A 27,347-nucleotide genomic window follows, 5' to 3' on the forward strand; every position below is an offset into this window, starting at 1 on the left:
GCTGTGATGCTGTTGCTCCAGTGGGCCAGGTGCCAGGCCAGGTGTCCTGGGAGATGGTGATGTAGCAGCCACCCTCACGGTCCTTTCCGTGGACGACCCGGCTTCCTGCGGGGAACCTCAGCAGCAGGCCGTGACGACGTCTGGGATGCTCCGTCGGATGTTTCCTCCTCCTCCTCATGATCCCTCCCTGTGGGTGGTGATGTTCTCCGCCTTCTGGCACAGGGAGGGTCGGCCATGGTGTCGGCCATCCGACGGAGTTCAGCGTGAATCCCCTGGGACGCCGTCACTTGCTGAGCCTGTCTGTCCTCCATCCTCCGTTGGTGTAGCTGTAGACAGGCTATTAGCTCCGCATGTTGCTGGGCCTGCTGGACCTTGATCCCCTCGAGGACGGACACAACCTGGGCCATGCCCGTGGTGTCCTGCCGGTATGAGTCCAGGATGTTACGGACATGGGAAAATACCGGATCCCCAGCCAACTGGTCAGGCTCGCGCCTCCGCCGCTCTCCACTCCCACCACCCCTGCCCACTTGCGTCTGGCCTGCACTTGTGGGCACATGGGGTCTCCGGGACCCCTGAGGGGTGGCATTGGCGTTGTCGCCTGCCTCCTCCTGGGTGCCCGGGACACCGTGTCCCTCCTGGCGAGCCTGGCTGCATTGTGGTGTTGGGGCAGGGATCCTGGGTGTCTCCTGGGATGTGGCAGGAGTGGGGGTGGTGGTTGGCACGGTTGTACCTGACGCAGGTGCTGCAGGTGGTTGGACACCAGAGGGGCCAGGTCGGTCGGGGTCGTCCGCAGAGTGGTGAGAGTGGTCGCTGCCGGTGGGATCGGTCTCCTGCAGATCCGGGTCCTGTGAGTGTTCCCCCCCAGTGTTGGGGGGTGCAGCACGACGTTGACCTGTGTGTGAGAGAGACAATGTTAATTTTGATCCATGCAACATCCATGTTTCATCCGTTACAAAGTTGGCACATTTCCTCTTGGAATTAGGATCTGTCTTGCATTCCACTCACAGTGCACTTGTGCATGTGTGTGTCCCTTGGGCACCAATTTGGCCCCTTTAACTATGTGTGGCACAGTCTTACTTGCTGCGTCAAGTGTGACTGCAGTCAGCAGTGGAGTGTGCATGTGTGCCGAGCTATGCGTTTGCGCCTTCCTTGTAGCACTGTACATGTGCACATGGAGTGGATCCACACACTCATATGATGCAGGTGGCTGTCCTTGTGCTCGTGTACAGGTTGTAACATGGCCCTGCGTTTTGCCATGATGAAGAGGGGGGGTTCTGGCACTGGGCACCCTTGTCTACATGCACGCAGTCCACCTGCTGACGAGCAGACATTCCCACACACCAAAGGACTGATTTGCTCTCCCTGTGTCTCCCTCCTTCTCTGTCCCCCTCTCCCTCCCTCTCTGTCCCCCTCTCCCTCCCTCCGTGTGTCAGCCTCCTCCCTCTGTCCGTCTCCCTCCCTCTCTGTCCCCCTCTCCCTCCCTCTCTGTCCCCCTCTCCCTCCCTCTCTGTCCCCCTCTCCCTCCCTCTGTGTCCCCCTCTCCCTCCCTCCGTGTGTCAGCCTCCTCCCTCTGTCCGTCTCCCTCCCTCTCAGTCCCCCTCTCCCTCCCTCTCTGTCCCCCTCTCCCTCCCTCTGTGTCCCCCTCTCCCTCCCTCCGTGTGTCAGCCTCCTCCCTCTGTCCCCCTCTCCCTCCCTCTCAGTCCCCCTCTCCCACCCTCTGTGTCCCCCTCTCCCTCCCTCCGTGTGTCAGCCTCCTCCCTCTGTCCGTCTCCCTCCCTCTCAGTCCCCCTCTCCCTCCCTCTCTGTCCCCCTCTCCCTCCCTCTGTGTCCCCCTCTCCCTCCCTCCATGTGTCACCCTCTGTCACCTTGGCCCAGCTTCCTGGGCACACACTGTTAGCAGATCTTTGAGTGGCCCTTGGCCTGTTGATGTGAGTTTGTTTCTGATCTCCAGGCACCCATTTTGTCTGCTGTGTGTCTGTGCGCTGCTGCTGTGGTGGTGTGTGCTGCCACTCTTTCACACTGTTGGCTGTTCATTAGCTGCTGGCATGTGCAAAACAGTGCCTTCACCCCTATGTGTTGATGCAAGGCGTCCGCCATTTGCTGGCAAGTCATTCCTGTGTTGGGACACAGTGTTTGTCTGGCTGTGACCTAGGCCATATGGGCAGAGGGCATTGTTGTCTGCTTTGGAGTCGCACTATGTGATTCTTGGTGCCCAGCCTCCCGCCATCCGGGTTACCGTGTCATGTGTTGTTGTCTTCTGTGGCCTGTGACTTGACATTGTCCAGCTGGGTGCATGGGGCATGGTGGCAGCAGTGGCATGTGCCTGCTCATGGAGTGTGGTTGAGTAATGCGATGGCTTGTGGTGGTTGCGTGCCTGTTATTGATTTTGGTTGTGGTTGCAGTTCCCCCCATGTGAGGTGCGTTGTTTGTGTACTCACCCGGGTCTCGGAGTCCTTCTACTCCTTCAACTGCCTCCACCGGCAGTATGGCCATCACCCTCTCCTCCCAGGGATGGTACTGTACGGCTCTGCGGGAGGGCCCTCCTCCGGTGGCGTTGGCCTGGTCGTGTTCCTCCTGCCTCTTGGCTCTGACCCTCCTCCGCAGATCGTACCACCTGTTCTGGCAATCCTGCTTGGTCCTCCTGGTGTCCGCAACAGCATTCACAGCATCGACGATGGTCTGCCACATGGCTGTTTTGGCTGCCTGGCTGGTGCTTCTGACCAATGTTCCAAAGATCTGTGGCTCGACTCTGAGGATTTGATCAACAAGGACCTCCAACTCTCGGTGACTGAACTTTGGATTCTTGGTAGTGGGCATGGTGAGGGGTGTGGGTGGGGATGGTGTGGGTGTGGGGGGGGGGTGTGGATGTTGGGGGGGGGGTGTGGATGGTTGTGTGTGTGTGTGAATGTGATGAGAGGGTGTTTGTGAGGGTGGTCGTTTGAAGGTGTGCAAGTGTAAGGTGTGGTGTAGCTTGTAGTCTGGTTCTGTGGTGTCTGGCAGCAGTGAGTCTGTTGGAAAGGCTCATGGTTTGTGTGTGTGGGCCCTTTTTATTGGTCCATGGGTGGGTGTGGCAGTTTTTGAATTTTGGGTGGGCGTGTTATAAGGAGTGGTGGTGTATTGGGCCTCTGTTTGTTTTTGGCAGTTGCAGGTCAGTGATTGTGTTATTTAAGTGGTTGTTGGCCATGTTTAGTGGCTGTGTGCCTTTCGACTGGTGTATTCTTGTGTTGTTTTATTTTGTCCTGGTTGTGTACGTGCGTTTTGAGCGTGTGTACGGTGTGTACATGGGCCATTTGGTTGTACGATTTTGTCCTTGTGTGTGGCTTTGTAAGACTCGTACATGCGGTTGTGATGTTGGGGCATGGGGTGCGCTCCGTACTTAGGAGGTTGTGTTGGGGGTGCGCCAGGAACGTACTGGGGTGGGGGTACGACTGGAACGTACTTGGGTGTAGGTACACGGGGGGTACGACACGTACAGGGGTGGGGGGTGTACATTGACGGTGGTACGACACGTACTGGGGTGGGGGTACGACTGGAACGTACTGGGGTGTAGGTACACGGGGGGTACGACACGTCCTGGGGTGGGGGTACGACTCGAACGTACTCGGGTGTAGGTACACGGGGGGTACGACACGTACTGGGGTGGGGGGGTGTACATTGACGGTGGTACGACACGTACTGGGGTGGGGGTACGACTGGAACGTACTGGGGTGTAGGTACACGGGGGGTACGACACGTACTGGGGTGGGGGTACGACTGGAACGTACTGGGGTGTAGGTACACGGGGGGTATGACACGTCCTGGGGTGGGGGTACGACTCGAACGTACTTGGGTGTAGGTACACGGGGGGTACGACACGTCCAGGGGTGGGGGTACGACTGGAACGTACTTGGGTGTAGGTACACGGGGGGGTACGACACGTCCTGGGGTGGGGGTACGACTCGAACGTACTTGGGTGTAGGTACACGGGGGGTACGACACGTACTGGGGTGGGGGGGTGTACATTGACGGTGGTACGACACGTACTGGGGTGGGGGTACGACTGGAACGTACTGAGGTGTAGGTACACGGGGGGTACGACACGTACTGGGGTGGGGGTACGACTGGAACGTACTGGGGTGTAGGTACACGGGGGTTATGACACGTCCTGGGGTGGGGGTACGACTCGAACGTACTTGGGTGTAGGTACACGGGGGGTACGACACGTCCAGGGGTGGGGGTACGACTGGAACGTACTTGGGTGTAGGTACACGGGGGGGTACGACACGTCCTGGGGTGGGGGTACGACTCGAACGTACTTGGGTGTAGGTACACGGGGGGTACGACACGTACTGGGGTGGGGGGGTGTACATTGACGGTGGTACGACACGTACTGGGGTGGGGGTACGACTGGAACATACTGGGGTGTAGGTACACGGGGGGTACGACACGTACTGGGGTGGGGGTACGACTGGAACGTACTGGGGTGTAGGTACACGGGGGGTATGACACGTACTGGGGTGGGGGTACGACTGGAACGTACTGGGGTGTAGGTACACGGGGGGTACGACACGTACTGGGGTGGGGGTACGACTGGAACGTACTGGGGTGTAGGTACACGGGGGGTACGACACGTCCTGGGGTGGGGGTACGACTCGAACGTACTTGGGTGTAGGTACACGGGGGGTACGACACGTACTGGGGTGGGGGGGGTGTACATTGACGGTGGTACGACACGTACTGGGGTGGGGGTACGACTGGAACGTACTGGGGTGTAGGTACACGGGGGGTACGACACGTACTGGGGTGGGGGTACGACTGGAACATACTGGGGTGTAGGTACACGGGGGGTATGACACGTACTGGGGTGGGGGTACGACTGGAACGTACTGGGGTGTAGGTACACGGGGGGTACGACACGTACTGGGGTGGGGGTACGACTGGAACGTACTGGGGTGTAGGTACACGGGGGGTACGACACGTCCTGGGGTGGGGGTACGACTCGAACGTACTTGGGTGTAGGTACACGGGGGGTACGACACGTCCAGGGGTGGGGGTACGACTGGAACGTACTTGGGTGTAGGTACACGGGGGGTACGACACGTCCTGGGGTGGGGGTACGACTCGAACGTACTTGGGTGTAGGTACACAGGGGGTACGACACGTACTGGGGTGGGGGGTGTACATTGACGGTGGTACGACACGTCCTGGGGTGGGGGTACGACTGGAACGTACTTGGGTGTAGGTACACGGGGGGTACGACACGTCCAGGGGTGGGGGTACGACTGGAACGTACTTGGGTGTAGGTACACGGGGGGTACGACACGTCCAGGGGTGGGGGTACGACTGGAACGTACTGGGGTGGGGGTACACGGGGGGTACGACACGTACTGGGGTGGGGGGGTGTACATTGACGGTGGTACGACACGTACTGGGGTGGGGGTACGACTGGAACGTACTGGGGTGTAGGTACACGGGGGGTACGACACGTACTGGGGTGGGGGTACGACTGGAACGTACTGGGGTGTAGGTACACGGGGGGTATGACACGTACTGGGGTGGGGGTACGACTGGAACGTACTGGGGTGTAGGTACACGGGGGGTACGACACGTACTGGGGTGGGGGTACGACTGGAACGTACTGGGGTGTAGGTACACGGGGGGTACGACACGTCCTGGGGTGGGGGTACGACTCGAACGTACTTGGGTGTAGGTACACGGGGGGTACGACACGTCCAGGGGTGGGGGTACGACTGGAACGTACTTGGGTGTAGGTACACGGGGGGGTACGACACGTCCTGGGGTGGGGGTACGACTCGAACGTACTTGGGTGTAGGTACACGGGGGGTACGACACGTACTGGGGTGGGGGGTGTACATTGACGGTGGTACGACACGTCCTGGGGTGGGGGTACGACTGGAACGTACTTGGGTGTAGGTACACGGGGGGGTACGACACGTCCTGGGGTGGGGGTACGACTCGAACGTACTGGGGTGGGGGTACACGGGGGTACGACACGTACAGGGGTGGGGGGGTGTACATTGACGGTGGTACGACACGTACTGGTGTGGGGGTACGACTGGAACGTACTGGGGTGTAGGTACACGGGGGTACGACACGTACAGGGGTGGGGGGTGTACATTGACGGTGGTACGACACGTACTGGGGTGGGGGTACGACTGGAACGTACTGGGGTGTAGGTACACGGGGGGTATGACACGTACTGGGGTGGGGGTACGACTGGAATGTACTGGGGTGTACATAGACGGTGGTACGACACGTACAGGGGTGGGGGGGTGTACATTGACGGTGGTACGACACGTCCTGGGGTGGGGGTACGACTGGAACGTACTTGGGTGTAGGTACACGGGGGGTACGACACGTCCAGGGGTGGGGGTACGACTGGAACGTACTGGGGTGGGGGTACACGGGGGTACGACACGTACAGGGGTGGGGGGGTGTACATTGACGGGGGTATGACACGTACTGGGGTGGGGGTTCGACTGGAACGTACTGGGGTGTACCTAGACGGGTGGGGGTATACATACACGGGGGGTACGTGTCGGACGTACGGGGGCTGGGGGGAGTGTTGGGCGCGTATGCGGGCACATGTCTCCATGGTTGCTATGGGTGTTCGGTGCGGACGGTGTTTTTTCCATACGGTTGTACGCTCGGACGCACGGGATGGATCGTGATTCCTCGGTCGGACTTGGCTTTTCACGTTTGTAAGGTAAATCGTCCGAGGACGTGTCGGACACATTTTCCGACCCGAGGACGTGTGGGGAATGATTCCCAGTGCGGTTCGTATGGACTTTTTACCATGCGAATCGTGATTGCCAGTTCGTACGGCACTTGTACGATTCGTACGGTAAAAAGACCCGATACGAGTCGCACTGGGGAATTTTTTACCGGATTGTGATCGGCACCAGTGTCTTTTGACAGTAATCCTGTTTACATCAGCTAGCAGAATCCAAGAGCCATGTTGAAGGGTAAAGGTGACCTTGTGCTCAAGGAATAAATGTTGATACATTTCTAGCAAAAACTAGTAGCAAACCTAATATGTCATGCCTTTGAGAAGTCAGGTAGTAAGTGGCACTCTCAGGACGAACAATATCGAAAGGAGGGGGTCAAACAGCCTCTAAAGTTCGATGTGCATTTTGTTTAGGTTCAAAATAAGTACAAATATTACTAAAGAATATTGAACTAATGTCTGAAAATGAGTACAAAACATGCAACAGGAACGCTACCATTGAAAAAAATAATAAGAAGCAGCAGGCTATGAATCTCAGAGACACTTTATGCTTAAACCTGTTTCCCGCCTCTATCTTGTGTGGATTTTATGCGCGAAGTATGCTCCCACGTGAAAAAGTCACATGAGATGCCGATAAACCACATGTGGAATTGACAGCATATATTGGCAAAACGTTGTAGGGCACAGTCTTAAACCTAAATGGCGATTATGGTAGAAATGGCAAGGTCCAGAGAAAATACTGCTGGGGTTATGAAGTCTTGTAAACCTTAAATAAGTGGCATTCACCAAATTGCAACACAGTTTTAAAGGTAAGACGTTTCTGAGGGTGGCTGACTTTACATGGTAGGTCGATGGAAAATGAATGCTTAGGGGTTGTCCAAGAGGGGAGCAATGATAAAGTGTGTGCTTAAATGGTGCTGAGGGTTGCTTTAGGAGGTGGAAATTAAAACAAAAGCTGGAAAACCAACTTCTGGCAAAACATCAAGCAGCGGTCCCTGACATTCTGAATATTTGCTGTGCAGTTGGGCTGGCATGCGTTTTGAGTTCAGCATTTCTAGGAGCCTCTATGTGTTATTTCACAATGAAATGAACTGTTTTCCCTGGAGGGAGACAAGACATATATACCAGAGAGGGTAGAGTAAAAGTTACAGTGAGTATTTTGAACTAGATTCATTCACTGTTTGCAGCAAAAGAAGATGTATTATGATGGCCATTAGGTACTAACATGCTTAGCTTCTAAGACCTGGAAGACAGCGCATTCTGCACGTGTGTGTGTGTCAAGCATGTGGACGAGGTTCAAGATGTCTCCACTTTAATCATTCAGTTGGGTTGGGAGGCAGGGGGCCTTGTCGATGATGACCGCAGGGATTTGGATCTGAGTAACAAGGTCCTTGTATGTGCCTCCCCCCGCCTGAAGAGTGAGTGAGCAGCAATGCATCACAACAAGGCAATTCATATGGTGAGTGGATGTAGGAAGTCACTTTCCAGCACGGATGGGTGTCAACCACACACAGGTAGGATTGTGTGGTGACCTTGTCAACCGTGTGGTTGATGAAGCGTCAGAATTTGAAGAGAATGGGCACAAATACTATTAATGTTCAAAACGTTTAAAGGTGTTTCATTGGCTGCAGTTGTCTCTTTTTCGAGGATTAAATAAGTTAGAAGTCTGACCAATCACTATAAGAATTTGGAGAAGAGACTCAACCTTCTTTAACAATCGAGTTTTGTTATAGCCAGTTCTTTGGTAGGGTTTTTGCTTTGGAATTGCTCGATCATGCAGTAAACACACAGTCAAATTCAGGTAATGAGTTACTGAATACTTTTCTCGACAGGACTGACATTAGTCAGCGGTCTTTAATAGCCCACCACTGTCCCAATAAAGTAAGAGTCCACTGATACAGTTATTGAGTTACACATGGCATATAAAGTATTAAAAACGTAAGGTAAAATCGTTCCTAGTTTCAATTTGTTTTTGCAGGTTTGGTCACCTAGGAATCCTGATAAGAGCTCTGCATTATCTTGTATGAATGAAATCTGTGACCGCACGGAACATGAAGTCTGAAAATGTTTACTAACTGCTTTTTTTTAGAGCAAACTGCACCCTTGTGCCAAAAAGGGACAAGAGGCCTCATTTTTCACTGAAAGTAGTGCAAAATTCCAAATTGGCCCTATGAGTAAATGTTTGAGTTTCATGCAATTTCCACAAAGGAAACTGCACAACTTTCGCCCAGGTCGAGTGGATGCGTAAGGCTTTCCATGTGCAGATCTAGACTCCTGGGATCTGTTTCCAAAAGATTTACCTGATCCCTCAACCTGAGGCAGACGGAGCTTTGGCGTGTGCAGCTTCAATGCAGCATTGTTTAAAAAATGTTGGTATGCAAGAATATTTTGTATCCCACTCTCTCCGCCCCTGTAGTCTATGGTGAAAGGGTCCAGATCTTGCTTGTAAGATAAATGTGGCATCCCATGTTTAAGGCACCCTAAGTGACACCTAAAATTACTCCAACCTATACCCTGCATCTGGTTTGGAAGAAGCTTCATTGATGATGGAAGTCTCCACCGCTTCCATGATTTTTGTTTGACTGACTTTCCTATTCTATTTGTCTCCGAGTTTGAGTTTTAAAGTCGTGTTGTAGTGTTCATTCTCTTGCTGCCAAGGTCCAGTGATGGGTTACTAATTAGCGAAGATTCTGGAGCGATTTCTATAAACAAATGCCGACTGCATTGCCAAACAACCCACTATACAGTAATGAATTTCTACATTTTTTTTAGATGTATTTTTTAATCATTTTCGAGTGCACGATTACACAGCAGGTAGAAAACACTCAGGCGGGGGGCTGCTGATAATATGCATAGCCAGCCTTCCTGACTCTACAGTGGCTAATTCGCCTGACCAAAGAGCACTTGGGCAATTACAAAAACCTATTTACACATCTCATTGCGATCCCGGCAAATAGAGGCAAACACAGCGAAAGGAGAGATAATTATCAACAAAATCACCTAAGCAGAAAAGTAAAAAAATAAACATGCTCGGAAAAGCACGCAACGCGCAGGGACAGTGAGTGTTTGAAGTGGCGATCTGGTAACACGCACGAATCCTGCAGAACAAAGCAAGGCAATTAAACCACCCCAAAGTGGCATATCCACAATCATCCGCGCGCATCGCTTCGAATTTATATCCATTGCCAGCCCGACTGCAGAGCTAGTGTTTTTAATTTCAAAAATCATTTTTGTAATTGTTCCTGTGTGGATTGTTGTGGTCGAGAGAGGTGACATAAAAGTCAAACGCAGACCAATGTTCTCAGACAACGATTATTGAAAAGGTTTGTAATGTTTACTGGTGCACACACCACACTGAATGTCGACGGGGCTCTTAATGACTGTTATTGATATTATTCAGCTCACATATTATCATCCTTGGAAGGATTAACGGTCTAGGACGTCCTGGCTCATTAAAACAAGCATTGGCAAAGCCAATAGGTCTCGCATTTGGGATATACATGCTTTGCTAATGGTTTGTAGCAATGGTGCACGGTATCTCCGATGCTGTGCAGCATGGCTTAAGCATTTTTTTAAACTATTCTATTATGGCAGACTGTGAACAGCTATCTTTGAAGAGCTTTAATGCCTATTTAAATATGGTGGGCACCTGCCTGCTCAGGAAGTGGTGCACTGCAAGCAGCCGCGTGGTCTCGAAGCAGTCACTAGGCCACCACGCCCTTGCACAATAAAACAAGCCATCAAGTATACATTCATTTAAAATGTTTAGAAACATTTGAAAATGAAAAAAAAAATTGGGGCATTTTCACTTACAATGTTTAGAACAAAAAACGTTTCTTTTAAACAATATATAGTTTAGGGTGGAGCCCCTTGTATCAAGTGGCCTGGAGTACACGAACTGCAGAAAGTGTTCGGGCCCAGAAGAGACCGGACATTAGGTGAAGTGTCCTTGAGGCACTTTATGTCAACTCAGGAAAAGCTTGGGATTTGTGTAGACTCAGGGTGCAGGCCTGAGTACAGAACAGCGTCTGTGTGCCTCAGTGTCCCTGAATGTGTACGTCTGCTTGGACCCAGGCACAGCACTGTGTGTGTTTGTACATAGAACAAGTATGTATCCATATTTGTATTCACAGTTCCAGTACACGAATGTGTACACAGTGCAAGAAATTTGTGTATGCTGTGGGAGGATATATGTGTGTGTATGTTCACAAACTTGCAACATTAAAGTTCAATGTTCAAAGTAACTTTATTCTGTTTCAGAAACCATAAAAGTTTGACAAACATACAATACACTTCAACATTTTCATAGCATATTTGTACAACAGAAAAAAAAATTAATATAAAAATAAAATAAACGTTTCAAAGCATTCAAGCAGTTAAAAGAGGGATATAAATCTTAATGCCATACTCGGTGCGACAGACAATGTCGTCAATCCCGAAGTTTCATTGAAATATAAAAATTGTTATTTAAAAAAGTTGCAAAGTTCTTGTTCTTCTATTATGACTCAGCGCGTTTTCTAAATGTTACATGCAACATCAAGGGTACATGCATTGGACGTTGTACTGCTATTGAGTGTATATAATATGTGTGTGCATGTCTATGTGAGACAGAGAGAAAGAGCATGAGTTGACAGGTGCAGGAGTTTGTATTTACGGATGGTAATTATGCCCTTTAACAACAGATTGTGTTTGGGAATTCCTTTGCGTCATAGTTTGTGTTTTTTCAGCTGCATATATTTGTGAGTGTATTGTCTTTTATTTGCATCTTGCAGCGACTGTGTGCTGAACTTTGTTAGTGCATGGATTGTCAATTTCTTCCTGCATTTTCAAGTGCTTTGTCTGTGTTGTGAGTGTCTACCTGTATTTACAAGTGCATTGTCTGTGTGTATTGCGTCATGTTCATGATTTTGATTTAGGTGTATCTGTGTGTGTTTTATGTGGATGAAGTACTCATACACTTCTTTTCTTTGTAAATTGAAGATTTTTTTTCTAAGTGTGTCTGCTTCTGTTTGCATGTGCTGCTGTCTATGTGAGCTTTTGTTTGCATTTGGTTGTGTCAGAGTGTGAATTTGCGTGTGCGTGTACATTGTGTTTCTATATGATGTGGATTCCCTTTCACATGGCATGTGTCTTGGTTTGGACGCACGTTTGTTGGTGTCTATGGTACGCTTGCATGTGTGTTTGTTGTTCGTTGTTTTTCACTGTATATGGAGAATTTTACAATGTTTTCATGTGCCTTAGTTTTGAGTTACAACATGAGCGTGAGAGAGCCGGTCTGTTTTATGTGCCTCTGTCTACATGTTTGTGTTTCTGTGTTCAAGTGTTTTGTCCAGGAGTGTGTTGTGTCTGAGTATGGCAGAATGCAGATAGCCACCAGTGCCCTGCTGGGATTTTAAATGACTCCACCCCACTCTGCCAGATCCCCCTGTGTCCACTCTCCCAACAGCCCCTTTTTGCATAAGTGCCCCCTCCACATTATCGCCTTGCCCAGAGAGAGGCTATAAGAGTTCTTGGCTTGTCTCGTGCTTGCGCCTGGTGCCCTCTTGTAAAGCTGAGAGCTTAAAGTGCAGACTTTGGATAAAGAGCCACACATGTGTGCCTGTAGTGGGGGCATGGTACACAATATGCTGCATCTGTGTAAGCACATCCCTCTTCTGTCTGGGGTGCTGATGCCGGAGCTGACCCAGAAACAGAGAGGGGAACACCGGGTGAAAATATTGGGAATGAAATTAGGAAGAGAGAGTAGGGATGTCCGTGGAGAGGGTCGTTCGCTTTTGGGATGTCTTGTGTTAGGCGTGTGCTTCTTGTCACTGATGGAGGAGGGTGACCCTGGCATTAACCCTTTTCACACCTTATGGCTGCTGCTCTGAGGTTAACCAAAAGCAGCCATTTAAAAGGAGAGCGAGGAATAAAGTAAATTTAAGTGAAGAGTCGGGCACAGAAATGTGGGTCAGCCCAGGCCAAGATCTGTAAAAAACGTAACCTCAAAAGAAGAAACACAAGCAAAGAAACACAAGCAATCGTATTAATTCATTTGCAAACACACAAAAAAGAATAAATCCACACAGAAGGAGCGTACAGTTATTATGAATTCATCCACAATTGATTATTGAAGTCCATAAATAATCAAAATTCCAATGTAAGCTTCCTTGTCCACTTGTCTTTATTGACACTTCTTCCAAACTCTTCAAAAACACAGATCAATCAATATTTCAATACAGCCAGCCTACGCGTTTCGTCCCCCATGGGACATCATCAGGGCTGTAAAAAGAAAGCAAAAAATAAAAATCCATTCCCATTCAAGATTGTACATACATATTAAAACAAAGTACCAAAATGTTTAGAAAACATGTTCATTACCACCTGCCTATAGAACAGTCTATACTCATCTGTAAAGGTATGCCCCACTATCTTTGGCACATCAAAAAAAATGTACTTGCAAATTATATTCAACAACATACCAAAATGTTTTGATAACATATTCATTACAACCTTCCTATGGAGCAGTCTATACTCATCTGATAAGTAATGCCCCACTATAATTGACTCATCCAAAATGTACTTATATCAAACAATGGGCAGTCTGCCTATATGACATTCTTTTAGATCCACAATCCTAAACATTTTCCAACTTATATTCACCTATACATAGTAATTACCCATCTTTGTTCAAAATATCGTTGATCAGAATAGTACGTGTGCACTAATCCATGATGTATCATGACTAACCTGGCCTTCAATTATCAAAAGTTTGTATCAGTTTTTATCATCAGTTAGCACCCATCCTCCTTCTACCTTATTGAAACCCTGAACACTCCACTTAGTCCTATTTAATGTGTATTTATCAAGAAACACGGGCCTCTGTCCCAATAATTTCCAGAAAAATCCTGAATATTTACTCCCCATCATTAGATTCAAATTCAAATTCTGTAAATGAGAATTACCACTATTTAGTGTTGTCCCCCTTACTTTTATATCTGTTCCTTAAGTTTGACTCGTTCTAACTTATTGCTCACCTTTTTATAATGTCGAACGAGTTCCTGTCAATTGCTCTTCTACACAAAAAAAAAAGTTCTACAAGCAAATGGTATAATGCTAACCAGTGGATGGATATTGTTGTTGGTCGCTGCTCTTGAGGATGAATAAACACGTAAGGAGCCATGTCAAATGCATGCCATAAACAAATAGAATGGTCCCAGTACGACCATTTTAAGGAAAAAAGACATAAGAGCATTCACTGTTTCTCATTTACCTATCTGCAACTGATGCAATTTATTTGTCAAAGCATCAACTGATTATTGAAGACATCATCATTGTTTGTAAACTTGAGATAAAGGTGCTCAGAGTAAAGAGAAAATGGAGTGCTCAGGGGAAAAGTGCGTTGGTGAGGGTAGTAAGGAAAGGAGAGGTAATGTGCCATATATACATGATATTTAAATGATGGAACCTGTCAAGCCTATAACAGGCAAACTATACCCGCAAATACATAGCATAGTACGGACACTGATAACAAATCTCAGTAGTCAAAGCTTGTTTTGGAGAAAAGCAAAAGTCAACTTTTCGACCCCTTCAAGTATTCAAGGTGAGTAAGTCCTTATTGTGGGGTCTTCCTCAGGACAGAGAGGGGAAGAGCAGCAGATAGGGAAACAGCGAGGAGAATCAGGCTGAAAAATGGGGTAGATGGGCTCATTGAAGCTCTTCAGAGGAGCGCTCAGTCTTAATCCAACGACCGTCCTGTTCACCAACAGGGATGGGTTCAAAAGTCACCCAAAAGGAATTAAACCTCTATTGTACCGGGTAAATCTCTGTCTGCCAATCGCTTCGAAGCAAATGGCAGACGGAGATTTACCTGGATTAATTCCTAGAAGTATACCACTGAACTTTTCCCCTGTTTATTTGGGTGACTTTTGGACCCATCTCTGTCAGTGACAGGACGGTCTTTGGATTAAGACTGAGCGCTTCTCTGCAGAGCTTCAATGAGCCCATCTACCGCATTTTTCAGCCTGATTCTCCTCGCTGTTTCCCGATCTGATGCTCTTCCCCTCTCTGTCCTGACGAAGACCCCACACTAAGGACTTACTCACCTTAAATACTTGAAGGGGTCGGAAATGTGACTTTTGCTTTTCTCTACAACAAGCTTTGACTAATGAGATTTGTTATCACTGTCCGTACTATGCTATTTATTTGCGTGTAATAGTTTGCCTGTTATAGGCTGGACAGGTTTCATCATTTAAATATAATGTATATATGGCACATTACCTCTCCTTTCCTTACTACCCTCACCAACGCACTTTTCCCCTGAGCTAGGGGTGGGCGGAATTTGCGAAAGTGACTTTCGCAAATTATCGCGAAAATGTTAAAAATCTCCGCAAAGACGTGGAAATATCGCGAAGATGCGGAAGTTTTTTTCCCGCCCGTTCGCGGTATTTTCTGCGTGGTCACGGCTCGCCAACTTACCCCTGCGGTTGCTCGCGGGTGCGGCCATCTTGTTTTCACTCTTCTCGCGGTGCATGATCGTGAGAAGAAAAACGTGATTGCGCGACCAATAACATTACTGCGGGCGCGAACTGTCGCGAGACAGCGCAAATGGCTACCAACAATCCAACATCTCGTGGAGAACGCGACCGGATCGGGAAAACTTGTCGGCGAACGCGGGGATCGCGCCCGCGCGAGAATGTATTATTTTACAGCGCGAGCAAGAAACAAATTATCGCTAAGCTGCGGAATGCGGAAATTTTGACATTTTCCCGCTCTCCGCGGAACGCGAAAATGTCAAATTATCGCAATTTCCACGAGCGGAACGGAAATTTAGCCCAGGCCTACCCTGAGCACTGCATTTTCTCTTTATTCTGAGCATCTTTATCTCAAGTGCATAAACGATTATGATGTCTTCAATAATCAGTTGATGTTTTGACAAATAAATTGCATCGGTAACACACACATTTTCATTCTCTCTCTCTCTCTCTCTCTCTCTCTTTAGCTCTCTCTCTCTCTCTCTCTCTCCCTCTCTATTTCTCCCTCCTTTTCTCCCTCCTTCTTTTTCCAAAAGGCAGTTAGAGGGCACGGCATCTCCAGACTGGAAATGAAAAACAGAAAAAAGGAGAAAGAAATGGCACTGTCCCACCCTCTTTCAATCTAGAACGGACCTGAAGACTCACCTCTTCAGAGAATACCAGAGCATAAGGAGATCTACTATTTATGAGTTGAAAGCAATTGGTCACAATTTGCAACCAGTATTTTTGTGATCAGTAGAGAATTCTATGAACCAAGATATGTACTAATTGATCAGTTCATTAAATTCTGATTTAGAGTGGGGCATGAACTGACCAGTGACATGAATATAATGTGTTAGGTTGTATATTGAGAGTTACTTAAATCACATGGACCATGGCTTACTATGGCCAGCAGACAACCATATCGGTGATCGTCTTTCAATTAGGTATTTAAAAAAAAAATGTTTAGCCTATTTTCCATATAGGAAACTGGGCTGCATTCAAAAAGTGTTTAATATTTTTTTTAAATTTGATTGAGATTTGGCTTGATCCCCTGGACAACTGACTACTCACCAACATGCCTTTTTTTTTTTTTACTTCCACAAAAGGGAAGCGTTCTCAAGGGGACACCTTCCCTTCTGAGAATTAGTTACCACTTCAACTTGAGAGGCGGTATCTTTTCAATGTTTTGCAACCAGATTTTGGTTGCAAAACATTGATACATTTTATACCAAATCAGCATGTGCAAGGGATGCCCAAAACATGCCCTTCACAAATATTACTTCAATATCCATTTCTAAACGCATTTAGTAGTTTGGAAAAAGGTTTCGGAATCACCGTATATGTTTAGGACATAAGAAAAAGGTTCTTAGCATTAGCAAACCATTTGATTTAGCTAATTGGAGGATTTACAAATACTAAAATCTTTCAAACCTATGTCCTTACATTTCCTGATGATAGAAATCACCTCCAACAAATAGTCTGCCTAATTTTAAAGACTACTACATAGCACGTCATGGCTGTCATCCCTAATCAGTGATCAATTGCTATCTGGCTAGGTTTGCTCTCTATAAAAGAAACATAATCATGCAACTTTGCAGACCAGTGAAAGCAACAGCAGTAGATGAGTACCTTTGTATAACACATTACTCTGATAAGTAATTCCAAAGTTGGTGTCCCCACAGGTAAGGAAGAGGAAGTCATAGCTAAGACTGATTTTACTCTGGGCCTACAAACTATCAATGAAAAAGTGAATAGTTACAGCCAAGATGTGATTGTGTTTAATCGTGCAAGATGGAGGGGCACTCTTTTACTAGGATTTCATTCACTGCTGCAAACATTCTAAAGAGTGTAAACATAACAGCTTGACTTTGTACTTGTATGGATAATAGTCTGCAGCTGTGTGTTCCAGCTAGCTAACCTATCACTTTAGGTCTGTTTTAACAGATCAGCTGTCTGCAAGACGTGTACCTATCAGGTCTTTAAAATATGCAGAGAGGGGCCCATAAAGGGGTATAATACATGGGGCAGCAGATTTTCCCGACGATTGAGAAGACCATCCAAGCAAACTATTCGTCCCTCTTGGAGGGGACCCACCTGGAGGGGACCCACCTGGAGCTCCTTAACTGGAAGAAGCACAGAATGTCATGGTTGGACAGGTTGGCTGCGATCAAAATGACCCAATTACCCGCATCCTATATCTGCTGCAAACACTTCCATTGATTCCTCCTCCCCGCATGCTAGCTCAGAAGCAACATCTAATGGAAAGTTTCATTTGGGAGGGACAGAGGGCTCGCATGGCGAAACGCCTGACATACTTGAGCCAAGCAGACAGTGGCCTTGGGGTTCCAAACTTGGAGAAGTACTTTCAGGCAGCGCAACTGCGCTACATGACAGAATGGTAGAAACTGGAATCTGAGAAACACTGGTGCTTTCTAGACCGAGCGATTGAAGGCATGCACACATGGAAAGTGCCATGGCTCCCTAAGAGAAGCCGCCCAGTCGGGGTGTTTATCTCGCCAGTATTGCGGGCTACCATGGGGGTTTTGGACAAGGTACAGGAAGTATGTGGCCTCGCTAACCCGGTGTCGCCCTTGACACCCTTTACAAGCAACGCGGACTTCCCCCCAGCTTTAGAAGGGAATTGTCACCTCTGCAAAAGAATAGAGGACCTCTTCGTCGAAAAAGGGATTATGGACTACCCCCAACTAGGTTTAGGCTTTTGTATCCCCAAAGAGGCCTACTGGCAATACCCAGCACTACGGCATTTGGTTACCCAACCACATGTGCAACCCCGCGCAGGTCGCCCCCTCACTAAATTCGAATTGTGGTTTATAACCAGCACCTCGGACAAACACTCGCTCTCGGACATATATGCATTCATGTACAAACCCAAGGGGAGCGGCAAATCCCCAGCACAGTGCAGATGGGAATCAGAGATTGAATATGAGTTATCCCCCAAAGAATGTCTGGACATTATCCACAGATCAAAGGCCTCCTCCTGTAGCACGGCAGGAAAGGAGATGTTGCGCATTACTGGCATTATACCCTGGCCAGAACGGCACGCTGGAAACCTGGGGGAACAACCACTGCTGGCGCAATTGTGGTCAATGGGGTACAATCACACACATCCTTTGGAAGTGCCCGAAAATACAAGCATACTGTTATACAATCTTAATCGTTATTGACACCATACATCAAACCAAAATCCCAAGACTCCCTAGCTTCACCTTACTAGGCCTCCCTAATCCTTTCACTTATCGCTTAAGTCCGACCGTGGGAAAACAATCACTCTAGCTCTAGGCGCGGCCAAGCAGACACTACTAGTGCGCTGGGGTACAGCAGAAATCCCAACCAAGATCGACTGGTTACACAAGATATAGGAACTGGTCAGCATGGAAAAGATCACAGCTGGCCGATACCACACTTTACAGAGATTAGAAAAAATGTTGGGCTCCACCATCCAATTTTTCTCCACAGAATTCCTGGAACTTATATGCCCACAATACCTCCGGGTACTCCGGCCCTCTAATGCGAACATACCACCCAAAGATCAGCCCCAGGTAACACAAACACCTGTAGCAAGGGCCTCTCTGACCCATCGAAACACAGAGCACACCCAGACACCTTACTATCCCTCTTCTAATATTCCTTATCTTCTGTTCTCTATCAATTCTTCTTGGATATGCTTCCCCACCGGCCAGTGGATGTAGGTGGTGGTTAATTTAAATGCGTATAGCCATACAAAATCAATAAAAATGATTTATTCCAAAATATGCAGAGAGTGTACTTTGGCACCTCAGTGGAGTAATATTCTCTCACTTCTTCCTCCCACAGTCCACTTGCATTGCAATTTATGAGGGACTATTTTATATCTGAAAGGCACAAGCAATCAACACATATTCAATTATGTATCACTTACATGTGGTTTATACAGAAAGCAATAATTGTTTTGTGTTTTCTGACTGCAAAAGGCTTTTTTAAACGTTTTTCTCATGACAGACATGCATTACAACCCCATATCACAGCCCCATTCGCTACCATCTTTATTACCAGCACCATTAAACTCCATCACTACCACTACTGCTGTCATTACCACCATCACTTTTACCAATACAATTACTGCCTGTTAGGCCCAGCAGTTTCCTGACTGGCTGTGGTGCATCAATGCCAGGCAGAATTCATCATTCTAGATTGGATGAGTACGATACACTTGTCCGATAACCTTTGATCACCCTTGGGTAGTTTGGCACAACACAGCCAAACTCATCCTCAGGGTCAAAGTGTAAAGTGCTGGCACAATCCCAACCCTCGCAACACACTGTGTATGCTACAAAAATACTCCACACCTTATATATAAAACACTGGTCTTTGTATTACACACACATTGACATCAAAACGACATACATATTGGATATGTACTTTACAGTTATATGCAATTGTCAAACTTTTCCATTAGCAGCACAATGGCATGAACATATATGTACTAGTCATAGGTATTCACTTGCTATGATATCCCTTCAGCCTTGTAAGTAACATAAACCCATGTGTGTATACTTCACTGAGGTATTCACGATCCAAGCAATCCCTCCCACATCAAAAGCAACAGAAAAATGTATGCAGGTGGTTCAGAGGTATTCCACTTTCATGCTAAATGTTAAACGTTAATAAAACTAACACTTAGAGTAAGAGTAAGAGATTTTCAAACTTTATCCGTAATACCTTCTTATCATTTTACAATCTTACAGATGTATTAATTTTCTCGTAACAACCCTGACTGGACATTCATCATTATTTTGTTGTATAACTGTATTTGACTCTAACATCACACAGTCTCACGTGATCTATATCTCGTCTGGTTGACAAATGTCCCTAAGAGAGTGAAAGAGCCTGTAAAGGCAAAACCTTGCATCATAGACCTAACACTCATCATCCAGTTCAAAAGAATACATGCCATCTTACCTTGTATAAGGTTAGGGGTTTCCTACAAATTCAAGGATCCGAGGAAGGTATGCCAAAATTATTTTTGATGTGGACCAATTTGTAGCTGATGACTCAAAGGCGAATGGCTCTTAACTACGGCTGGGCGAAATTTAAATGATGCCACTTTAGCTTAATTTAGGGAATTTTATGTTAGGCTTGTACAAGAAATCCCAGAAATGCTACCATTATGCCATGGCAGCTTCTTACACTAACATTTACAGTTTCACCATGCTTGGGCCTCGTCAGTCAGGTGCAGCTTGGTTCCAGTGGCATAGGAGTATGGAATCCAAGTCTGGGCATACCCGTTGCACTTAGGGTGTCCCAATGAAGAATACAAAATAATTATTCTGGGCTGAATCCCAGCCCAGCATGTTTATTGCAATCCATGCCACCTCAATTTGAACCCAGCTATAAGCAAACCATTCTTGACCATGCTTCAGTAGGTTTTAGGTTGCTTGTGTTCTGGTTCGGAGAAGGTCTGGCTTGTCAATTTGGGATGGACTGTTCCCGTTGGATCAAGACCAATGCTGATTTGCATATAGCTGGTTCTAAACCGAGGCAGCATAGGGAGCAAAATAATGGTGGACTGGGAGGCGGCATGCGTTAATAAAAGTAGCTAATATTGATGCAGGTGTTCCAACCAATGCTGTTTTGTTTACCCGGGTCTGCCCAGATGTGAGTCGAGTGCTCACTTTGCTACTGGACCCAAGTTGCACCTAACTGATGATACTGAATCAGGGTAAAACCATTCTTAGGTTGCTTTTATCCTGGTTCGGACTGGCTTGGCAGTTTGGGGTGAACTGTTACTATTTGAGCAGGACCAAGGGTGATTTGCTAATAGATGGGTCTACTCCAAGGTGACAGGCTAAGAAAAATAATGATGGTCTGAGATGTGGCCCAGAGAAATTATAATAGGTAATATTAATTCAAACAATACACCCATTGCTGTTTTGTTTCCTTTATGCAAAGTAGCACAAAGCAGTGCAAAATGCTATTTGGCCTACAAATATGTCACTTTTCCAGGGCAAAACAGTTTTTCACTGGAAAATCCATACCATTTAAAGACTTTGGGGCAGATTTACAAGCCCCTTGCGCCTCTTTTACGCCACCGTTGCGTCACTTTTGTGACGCAGCGGCGGTGTAAAGCCAGCGCCATGCTGCGGGGTATTTACAACATGACGCACCTGGGAGATGCGTCACGTTGTAAAGCCCTGCGCCACATGTAGGCGTTCCGGCGCAGGGGGGGGGGGGCATTCCGGCGAAGGAACGCCTCCTAAAAGTGGCTGAGTGAAATCTACAAGATTTCACTCAGTCACTTTTAAGGCCATGCTGCGTCAAAACCCTGCGCCTGCTTGAAGCAGGCGTAAGGATTGACGCAGCATGTTAGGGATAGGGCACCCCCGAGCCTTGCTGGAGCTGCGTCGCGCTTGCGACGCAACTCCAGCAATGCGCCACCTTTCCGACGGGGGATGCGTCACGCATCTGCCCATCCGAGCGCCACGGTGCGCCGCATTGTAAATGCGGCGCATCAGTGGTGGCGCACGGGTGGGCAGATGCGTCGCAACTCTTCTGGCGCATCTCTGCTGATTAGCAGAGATGCGCCAGAAGTCGTAAATCTGCCCCTTTGTTCCAACCCAAAGTCATGCAAAATGAAACAAGTACTTGATAAGCCTAATCCATAGTTCAATAGAGCAGAGGGAGAGTCCCAGTTTCTCTGTTTAGCACCAACATGGCTGACATGCTCTGAGAATGGGCAAATGGTTACACAACTAAATCATTTGTGTGTGAAGGAGCCTTTTTGCAAGGTAGTCAAACATTTGACATACTTTGGCCCTCTTCTTGAAGGACTCTTTAGAATATTCTCATTTCCTTTATTCCACTGAGGAAACCCAGAGAGCCACAAACTACTGTTATTATATTTGCCAAACGCTGGCTAGATTTGTACGTAACATTGAATAACCACATGTAGAGTTATGTCATGTTATGTTAAGGATTTGTAGAGCGTGCAGCTACTTAAAAGAGTGTTCCTGCACTAATGGAACAGTAAGGACAAAAAGAACGAACCAGCTGTCTACTGGGCAAAGAGACAGGCTTTCAGCATTTTCTTAAACAGTTTTTCATCTGCCGTTAGCCTGAGTTCTAAAGGAAGGTTGCTCCAGCCCACTGGCCCCAAAAGAGAGAAAGAACGCCTGCCAACTATTGCAAGGTGAACTCACGGAACTGTGGCCAAGTGAAAGATGGAGGAGCGCAGCTTTCTCAAAGGGCTGTAGTAGGAACTCATAGCAGACAAATAGTCTGGTCCCGAGTGCTATAGCGCTCTGTGCACTAGAAGAGAAGTATTAGAAAGAATCAGTTTTTGTACCGGAAGCCAGTGCAAATTCCGCAAATGAGGAGAAATGTACTCCCTTATAGGTAGACTGATCCTACCAGCAGCATTCTGTACTGTTTGAAGTTTCCTCGCAAGATATTACAGGAGACTACCGTTTAGGGAATTGGCGTAGTCCAACCTGGATATGACCAATGCCAAGACCACTGTAACGTAATCCGTATTGTGACCGCCAGGAAGTGCAGATATTTCTTCAGCATGCATAGTATGCCAAAGCATTTGCCAACCACAGAATTAATTTGATTATGGAAGAACAATTTATAGTCAAATTTCACACCAAGATTATTAACTGTTTCCAATTCCCTATTGGGTATAGGTGCCCCCTCTAGCTAGTGATCTTCCAACTTGATTTCAAAATGATATCCAACACAGAGCACCTCAGTCTTCTTGGTATTACATTTCAGTTGGAAAAGGCTCATCCAACGGAAATTGGCAAAGAGGCATGGTTTAATAGCATCTTGTTCAGCTGGCACCCCCCTTATCAAATGTAAAAACAATCTGGGTATCGTCGAGTCAGAAATTATTTAGGCCTCAAACAACTCAACCAATTCAGCAAGGGGAGTCATGTAAATATTAAATAATGTGGGGCTAAGAGCTGGCCCATGAGGGACCCCAACCGAGACAATTTGGCAGGTAATTCGAGAAGGGAGGTAACCAAACCTTTTGCCTTCTATCCTTTTGGAATAATTTCAACCACTTCCAAGCCTTGTCTCTAATGCCAGTCTCCTGAAGTCAGTAGAGCAGCCTGCCATGCAGGACTGTGTCAAATGCTGCTGACATATCTAACAGTACTGCCCTACTGCCAGTATCAATGATGCTTTTATTCAATTCATTGACTTCCAGGAGGGCTGTCTCATTGCTAAACCTTGGTCTCTAGCCCTACTGGCTGGGATGTAATAGTTTATGTATCTCAATATACTTGGAGAGTTGGCCATTCTTAAACTTTTCCAGCAACTTGGATGGTGCAGGCAAAAGGGAAATGGACCTGTAGTTGCCAGGAATGTCAGGGTCTGCACTTGGCTTTTTTAACAGCAGTAAAATGTGTGCCAGCTTCCAGCAAAGCGGAACTAGAGCTCTGGCCAGAGATTTATTTAGGAGGCTGTTCAATAACGTCCACTCCCAAAGCCAAGAGGGAAGTAGGGCAAGGATCAGAAGGTGAGTCAGACTTAAGATTAAGGATAGCCCTTCTAGAGTCTTCAAGAGAAATCTCTCTAAACTTGGTCAGCAAACAGAAAACATAATTAAGGGATTGAGTTTAGCTAAAAACCTCAGCATCTAATGGCATGGAAGATATTTGACAATTCTGGATCTTCAGTATTTTGTTATGAAAAAATGAAGCCAAATCTTCACACCATTTGTCTAAAGGAGTCTTGCTTCTATGGCATGCAACTGGATCCAAGAAATCTTTTACAATCATAAAGATTGCTCTCGATTTGTAACTTGCCATTTTGATCCTACCCTCATAGTACTCTCTTTTCTAACGGTTTATCAGTGTTATGCTTTAGTAGCAGTATTGTGCCTGATAAATATCAGTTTGCCAATTTCACTAAAGGTTGCATAAGTCTCTCAATGCCAAAAAGGTATTCCATTACAGCAGAAAGATTTTAGTGTACAGTTTAATTTATAGGAAGTACTACTTGGCAGGCTGGCTTGTAGACATCCTGTGTACGCTTATTTTTGACAAGAGTCAGCACAAAGGAAGAGAGCACGGAAGCTTGAGCAAGAGATGAAAATGTATTTTTAGTCCATTGCCGAAGTAACATATATGTTCAATGAGCTAATGGAGATGGCTCACAAACAGAAATCACAATAAATAAGCATACTTTAAATTTAAAAAAAACATAAAGACTTTTTGCACACTTAAGTAAGCCTGAACATTTTAGGCCTTTACTATCATTTTGATGTGCACAACCTAAGTGTTGTCCATATAAATTTGGGTTCTCAGGCACATACGTAAGCTTTAACAGAGTCAAAAATCAAGTGGAAGAAAATTCTATTTTTTTTTATTTGCATCAGCACAGACGGGTTTTTCTATATTCTTAGCAACCCAATCTTTCTAGCGTGCACACCACAAGACTATAACGTAATATCCATTTTACATGTGGAAGCATCTCTATCAGTGAAGGGTAGATTAATGCCTTTTTTTGCACTTACACAGGGTGTCACTAATGACCAATGTTTCATTTAAATTTGAATGTTCTTACCATAAACCCTAATGTGATTAACATTTCAAATATTGTATGGAGAGACTGAAATTCATTACAATGTAGTATGACTTCCCCAGAGTGAGGCTGAAAGAAACTGGGTTAGTGGTTGAGAGGGGTAGAAGCCCCACTAAGACCACAATCACAATTCTTATCAGGGTGAACCATAATAATCAATAAATTAACCTGAGCTTTTCACAAAAGTAGTCAGGCTTAACTTAGAGGCAATGTGTAAAGTATTTATGCAGCACTCAAACAGAAATGAAGTTAAAACACAACAACAGAAAAATACCAAGCCAATTAATGAAAAATAGAAAATGTTTTAATAAATGCAATTATGCCAGAGCTACAACAATCGAATCAGTAGAATCTGAGACATTAAGTTTGAAAGTTTTTAGTAAAAATTGTGCAAAAAGCACAACGTGCCAATACTGATTATCTGGTCTTGCCAGACCAAGACAAAGTCACAAGTTCAGGCTGACCACTATGGAGCACGGCTGGATGCAGAGGCCAGATTAGTTCTGCTGAGATTTGTACTGTCTGTCATTGCTGTGAGGATTTGCATCGCTTGGCGTCAGTTCTGATAAGGAGTTTTGTGGTGCTGCATTACAAAGTCCAGGGTCAAGTTGCATTGTGCCGCATCACTTCCGATCAAAAGCTACAAAGGCCGTGATGCAAGGTTCTGCATCCGATTTGATGGAACCCACAGTTAGGCAGGGAGGAGTGCACTCTGATGCCAGCCAAGGGTCCAGGTCCTTCGGGTCACCTCTTGGGGATCAGACCTCACTCAGGGCAGATGCCAGCAGCAGGGTTTAGGCAGGTCCAGTTGCAGGTTTAGGCAAGTCCATTGCAGCAGGTCAGCTGTGCAATTGTAGGGAGGCCTCTGAGGATTGTCGTATTCCTGTAGCTCCCACATGAGCACTCAACTGATTCATGGTGTCACTCTAGGTAGCCTGGATTGAAGGCAAGCAGGTCCAATCTTCCTTCTCAGACAACAAGGCACCTTCAGCAGCAGGGCAGTCCTTCTTCTGTAACATCCACAGTCCAGGAGGTTCTGGTGAGTGGCTATATTTCTACCTGGTGCTAGCATTTATGTCCTACTCCTACATCAGGTTCTGAAAGGTATTCTCCTGCCCCTGCCAAGGCTTCAAACTGGGGAGACAGAAGGCAGGACAGGGTTGGTGTCAGATTACTTTGTGCAGGAGGCAAAGGCCTTTGAAGAGATGGCCGATCCTGTCCACACCTAAGCCCTCTTTGTCTTACTGCCCGCAAGCAATACACAAACCCCAACAGTAGAGCCATTCACAGTTATGTGAACCAGGACACTGACAGATGGCACAAATTGTTAGGACAAGAAAGTGCCAACTTTCTAAAAGGGGCATTTTCAGATTTGTGTCTTAAATCAGACTTTTGCATGAATTAGGATCTTAAATTGCAATTCCTGCAAACAGCATATTTCTATCTGCTTCCAATCCAAAGTTATCATTTTTTAAATGTAATAAGGTAACCTATTGTTAGTCAAAGGGCGAGCTAGTGAGAAATTACTTTAGGGGTTTATCACTGCCACGGCATATAAAATTAAGCAAATATGTCATACTTTTTAAATACAGTGCACTGTGCCCTATGAGCCTTTAGCGCCTACATTAGAGGTGACTTATAGATATTAGAAATGAATGTTTAGGCCTGTCGAAAGGCTAATTTAACCAGGTCAAAAGAGCAGTTAAAAACTATACTACAGGCTGCAGTGGCAGGCCAGAAACAGATTTTAAAAGGCTATTTTAGTGGATAACACAAAGAGTGATGCAGGCCCCCTAGTAGCATGCACTTTACAAACCCTATGTATATTTAGTACCATTTACTAGGGACTAACTAGTAAATTAAATGTGCCAAATATGTGTACACAGATGTTGCTGTGTTTGAAGGAGAGAGCACAAACATTTTAGCACTGGGTGGCAGTTGTAAAGTGCAAAGAGTCCTAAAGCCAACAAAAATAGATCAGCCAAAAAGGAGGGTTGAAGGCAAAACCTTTGAGGGACTACCACACCAAGGATGTCAGGTTTAACACAAACACAGTAAAACCCAGCAGCCATCTACAGGGTATATAGAATGGCAGTAGGCAAGTAATCAGTCCCACCCTTGGGGCCCAGGTAAAACATTTGATGCTTGGCAATGCTACTGTTGTTTATTATAGATATTCCCATTGCATGCGTACCAAGGATCAATACAAGCCCATGCTAAAGCACTGACCTTCTACTGCCTGCTAAGACACTGCTCACAGGAGGTCAAAGAAAAAAAACAACAAGCCAAGCCCCATGACAGATGGGAATCAGACTGACATAATCCTCAATTGCACAAACATGAGAGGAAAGGAAATAAAGAGGCCGTGATGACAATGGTCAGCGTTCCCAGAGACCATAAGACACAGGGGTATATCTGGAGCCACCCACAGCCACACAGTGCTTGACAAGTGGTGAACAGACTCCATAGTTGGGATGAGGCAAAAACTAGCCATCTGGTACCATATCTCTCTCCCCAAGATCAGGATCAAGCTACAA

The sequence above is a fragment of the Triturus cristatus genome, chromosome 7 (genome assembly GCF_964204655.1).
Source record: "Triturus cristatus chromosome 7, aTriCri1.1, whole genome shotgun sequence".
Taxonomy (NCBI): domain Eukaryota; kingdom Metazoa; phylum Chordata; class Amphibia; order Caudata; family Salamandridae; genus Triturus; species Triturus cristatus.